Source organism: Halichoeres trimaculatus, unplaced genomic scaffold (genome assembly GCF_033239565.1).
Source record: "Halichoeres trimaculatus isolate MK-OKI-2021-1 unplaced genomic scaffold, fHalTri1.1 fHalTri1_scaffold_1, whole genome shotgun sequence".
NCBI classification, from domain to species: Eukaryota; Metazoa; Chordata; class Actinopteri; order Labriformes; family Labridae; genus Halichoeres; species Halichoeres trimaculatus.
In genome coordinates this window covers 38,367,553-38,373,552 of record NW_027437179.1, presented here as the reverse complement: position 1 = coordinate 38,373,552, position 6,000 = coordinate 38,367,553, and positions in this window count along the sequence as shown.

Genomic DNA, 6,000 nt, shown 5'->3' with positions numbered 1-6,000 from the left:
AAAAAATTAAATACATTTTTTTGACAATAAACAGCTTCACCCAACCACTAACTTTGAGTGAAAGAAAAGTTTTTGTGTTATCATTCATATTCTCTGGGAAATGGCCAAAAAATCACAGATTCTGTCAGGGTATGTAAACTTATGAGCACAACTGTATTTGTTTCCACCAGGTCTAAAAACCCACGACCGTTCGACTGTTAGGTATAAAAGAGCCATCTGAACTTTGTACACAACCAATCACAGCTGCTCAGGACTGCACAGACCACCTGCAAAGTTCCTGTATTTTATGAAAGCAGGAACTTAGAGCAAGAACCTTTTTGGGATTTCTGAAGGGAGTCCCTGGGGTAAAAATGCAGCTTTAGTTTGATTTATAGAAAGTACTAAATGCTAAGCATCGTGATAAGAGTAGGAACCTTTTGGGGGTAAAAAATAAAGTGCCTGAAACTTTATTTAGAGCCTGATTCCTGAAGTGGAAATGCCGTCAACACCTCTTTCATTTCCGAAGTCTCTTGGAAACGCAGCTATAGCCTTGTTATTAATTAGTACTCAGGATTTTTAGTTCCAGGTACCACTCTCAAGTGACTGAAAGGTTCCTGTAGTCAACTGTGTAATGTGTGTCCACAAATGTTTTGAGACGTCTGAACATTAGATAAACAAGTCTGCTGATTGGTGAAAAGTTCTCGTACACTGCAAAAAACTGAAATCTTATCAAGTGTTTTTGTCTTATTTTTCATAAAAAATGTCTTTTTAGACTTAATATGAGCCAAATTCACCTGACCAGTCCAGAAAAATGTCTTGTTGCAAGTTGTTAAAGAACAAAAATGAGGTCTGAATTGCTTATAACAGGTAAAAAAAAAAATCTGCCAATGGAACAAGAGAAAAGTTTCTTGAATTGTGACATAATTCTAGTTTCAAGCAAATTTTGAAGAAATTTTTTACTAGTTACAAGCAATTCAGACCTCATTTTTTGTCTTTAAATAACTTGAAATCAGACATTTTTCTAGACTGGTCAGGTGAATATGGCTCATATTAAGTCGAAAAAGTCATTTCCTACTGAAAATAAGACAAAAACACTTGATAAGATTTCGGTTTTTGCAGTGTAAATGCTGGGATTTTTCTACCAGGCAGAATTGCACTGAGAGCCCTGCCCCCTAAGTGCAGCTCTTAAAATAGCAGTACCCCATCAGCTGAAACTTTTGTGGCCACAAAATGAAAGTCCAGAAGAAAATCAAATTCCTGGGACTCATCTTACTTTATATACTAAGAACCTGGTTCCTGCAGTGGAAACATCATGGGAAAAGTTCCAGCAGTGGAAACATACCTTTTGTCTCTTTTCGCTGCTACTCCGCTCAATCTTTGAAGCTTCTGCTCTCAAACCAGAGACAGCTCATTTTAAAGATTCCTGCTGACACAAGTACTAGAGATTAAGTTATACATTCAGGTGAGCTCAGGGAACACAGCATAGTAGCAAATGTGCATCACTGTGGGTCAAGTCAAGATCAGTGAAAGTTAAAGGGTGGGTACGTTCTGTGATTGACCATGACATGAGCTTGTGATTGTAAACGGGTGTTTTCAGGTTATAAATCCCTCGAGGATGTGCCATGAGCCCATCTGTGGAAGGTTTTGTGCAATAGTGCGGTTGGTTGAACGAGTAAATCCAACCTTGAGAGTCAGGTACAGGCAGTTCACTCTGGTAAAACAGAAAACGCCCTTTTATTTTGTTTGCCCCCTGCACTTTTTGTTCTACTTGATGCTTTTGTTTTCACCGTTTTCGTTCTCATTTCTGTATCATACTGTGGCCTTGCATTGCTTCATTAGAAAACAATCCTTGTGGTTTCTTCTACATTCTGTAGGGACAGTAGATGTAAATGTTTGTACATTGTACAGCACCTTTATAAATACTTGCTGAGTGCTCTTTCTGGGGGAAAAAATAGAGGTATATTAAATCGCTCCATTATTTTTTTATGTACAAAAGGAGAAAACATTTAAAAATGGATTGAAAAGGATAGACTATGACCTTGACATGGTGTTCTGTTCATGCACTGAAAAATAAAGTTTTACTGAAAACATCCTCTGGGCTTCGTGTGCTGAATCCCTTGTTTAACCTGTACTCCAGAAATAAGCTTTAACCAGGATTTACAGAGGGCTGACTGAGGTCAAGTATATTTGTATTAAGCTTAAACACATTAATTAACATACTCTTGACTCTATGACATGATTTTAAAGCTGTTTGAAATGTTCTGCAGGATTTTGTGTCACAGGATCAGCAATTGGGTTTCTGACAGATGCAGTTTAATTTTAACTGCTACAGAAGGGGAGGAGCAAGCAATGATCTTTGACCCCACCAGAGCTGGCCCAAGCCTCCATGGGGCCTCAATTTCTGCCCCTAATCAAGGTGATGTTTTAATTCATGCTTGCTATCAAATGTTTTGAAGCTAAAAAAACAACAACCCAAAAATATCAAGTCAACCCCAAGAATCAATTCAAAGTTAGTTTTACACAAATGCTAAGAGGTTAGCGTGAATATTAAAGGGGCTGGGAGGAGTTTGGAAGTGATCTTGGAAAGTTACCCTTCTAGATATATGCCTGATCATAATCCACACTTTAGAATGAGATTATTAGCGCCGGTTAGCGCTGGTTACAGGTTATTTTCAATTGCTACTTCTTAGCTTCTTGATCGGGATGTCCGAGACCGGATTGATTTACGGCCCGCCTAGGTCTCTATGCCAACACCGCACCAGCTGGTGAAGTTTACTAGTGAGGAGAGATAAAACACAGAGATCTGTGTTTTTCTCTGCTGAAAACAGTTTCTGTAATAAATTATGTAGTGGTGGTGGACACTGGAGCCTAACTGTCAGAGAAAGGACAGAAGAGCAGAAGAAAGCTAAACAGAAGAGTGATACGGCTCCGTGTTAAAGGCTAATTAGCCTTTAGCTCGGGCTGTATCACTCTATAACACAGGGGCTAAACTGTTTGTGCTAATGTTCATTCCAACCCACAGTCAGCAGTTATTCTGCAGTGGTCTGTTCAAATTTGAGAGTCTATCAATAAAATGAAGAGTGAGGTTACGTTAGCTCTGATTGGTAGATGACTGGCAGGACATAACCAGGATTTACTGACGTTACACATTACAGACATGTCTTAGAGCACCAGGCTGCCAGCTGTGCTAGATATAAATAACTACCAAACTACTTACAAACTGATGGTTTTAACTTGTTGTCACATTAGCCTACAGATATGTTGGGGCACCGGGCTGCCGATTGCTGCACATATAACCGGCTGCTATGTTTGCTTGATGTCACGTTTTACACTGTAGTGATACATAGCTGTACCAATTAATACCTTATGTTGTATCAAGTAAAAAGTTGTCTTGAACAAAGAAAATTTACTTCAATCCAATCTCCATTTAATTCCAAAACAAACATAGGCCTCTCTGAAAGTAATTTACAACAGTGTGTGGAGACTCTGGGCCACAAGGTGGCGAGGAAGTGCAATCAAAACAGATCCTCCTCACAGCATCTTTATGCTATCAAACTGACCAGCTAAAAGACCATTTTATCCCCTTTTGTACTAGCTAGCTAATTTGCTATTAATGGCTACACAAATCTCTTTGATAAACTCTCCATTACAAAGGCATGCAAACATCCCTTTATTGTGATGTTTTTTCCTCCTCTTCCTCTTTTTTTCTCTTTCTTTTCTCTGCACCTGAAAGGTAAATCATCTTCACTTAGTATGTGCAGTGCGAGGTGTTCGGCAGGATTCTCACACTACTGATGTCATAGAGCGTTGACCTTTTAGAGACAGTAAGAATCTCTAGGCCAACATCAACCGCAGTACTATGTTGAAATGAAATTATGTTTTTGTACAATTAAATTTTGTGATCGTATAGAAATCATCACAAATAAATGCAAAACATTAAAAGATACAGTATAATTTTTTGTAAATTGCTGTTGGCAGCCCCCTAGTGGCCATGGAGCCCTAAGCAGGTGCTAAGTGTGCCTATACCTGGCTCTGGACCCCTCCCTTCAAACCTGAAACCTGCTCCCTTCAGAAATTTTGCAACAAGTTTATGGACTAAAAAAACTGAGAAATAGTGAAAACGATCTGTCTTACTTTCATTTTCCATATACAGTGATGAATAGGTGTAGGTTTACTTACAATTTACCCTGAAGTCTGCAGGTGAAGCAGTAGAAAACTGAAGGATGTGAAGTGACAAACTGGTGAAAAGATCTTATCTGGAACTGTGACTGGAATAAGGTTGGACTCACTGGGAGCTGTGGTGGAGAGATGTACACAGAAGAAGAAGAAGAAGAAGAAGAAGGTAAAGGTCATTGTAAATTACACTGATCATCCACTTCACAACATCTTTTTGGACCAGAGAAACAGCTGCAGTGGACACTTTACCTCTCAAACACCTGAATTTTTTTTTGTTTTATGTGATTTTTATAATTTCATCTGCTCTACACTTCAATTTCCTTTTGGGGACTGATAAAGTAGATTTTATTCTATGCTACTGAGATTCTCTGCTAGCTTGTGCAATATGAATTGATTTTATTGATGTAGCTACTGTCACACACAATAAACAATGGTATCTTAAATTTTGATCCTAGTGTGATTAAATTAGTCAACAAGTCTGTAAAACACAAGTAAAGAGACTCTGATACCATCACATCACAAACAAAGTAAATGAAGAAGAAAACTGAATGAGCTGCAGAGTTAAGTCTGAGCTCCATCACTCTGATTTAGCTAAAGCTAACAAGTAGCTGCTAGCAAACGGCAGCTAACAGTAGCCACACGCAGATGCTAGCTTGCTGAAGTTCTGGTGTTTTCCTGTAGTGAATTTAGATACATTTTCTTGAAGCAGGCAGTATTTGGCTACAGTGGGCTCCCATGGTTGTTGTGAAATTGTTTTTCATCAGTTATTGATGAGCTTTAGACTCTTATTTCAAGTAGCTAGTTTTCATATTAGCACTAGATATGTGATTTGTTCTCTTTCTGTTGTGGCTTTGATCTATATATTTTATTTTATTTATCAATTTTCAACTTCTTATCTTTCTGGACTGAAATCAGGAGCATCTGCCATGAACAACCTGCGGGTCTGAGTACAAACAAAGATGTCTGAGTCTACCAAGACCAACACTGTCAGACCTGAAAGCATAAGGTGAGTGCTCCATCCAATAGAAGTAAAATTGATCCATAAATAGCAGAGATAAGACTCCCTACACTTCCATTATGTTTCAGACTTGGACCCTGAAGGACTTGGATGGTCCTCATTCAGAGCTTATTACAGTCATTGAAAAGCAGATTTAATGGCCTCAGAATGACTAGCAACCACACGCGGTGTGATAATGGACTAAATTGCTTTAAAATGGATGGGAGATGACACGTCTTGTATTCATTTTCAGGCACAGACATTATATGAAGTGCACACGTTGATTGTACCGACAGTACCAGTGCAGAAGTAAATGTTCTGCAGTGAATTAGTCTTTGTCCTTCATTTATATGAATAAATTACAGTGTCCTCTATGGAAATATACACTATATGTTCCAGCTATATGCTTTGTTTGTAAGTGTCTCTGGTGTGTGTTTACATGTAGATTAGTCTTATTGTTTAGTAATTATTATAATTTATTTAAAACTATAATAATACATTTTTAATAAAGTGCTTTTCTAGACACTCAAAGAAAATTTACAAAGGAAAAAAAACAATATTTAAAACAACACACAATAATGAAACATGAATGAAACAAAGGAAAACAAGAAAAACTATCATATAGTGTCATGAGGTATTATGTTTTATCTCAAATATCGTATAACGTCATAGTGTCATATTATTTCATGTCATAATGAATGGTGTTGTGTCATTCTGTTTCCCGTAGTATCCTGTTGTGTCATACTGGATCATAGTGTTGTGTGATGATGTATCATTTTATTTCGTATTATACGTCTTATAGTGTCGTATCGTGACATGTCACAATGAATAGTACCTCATCTCATTGT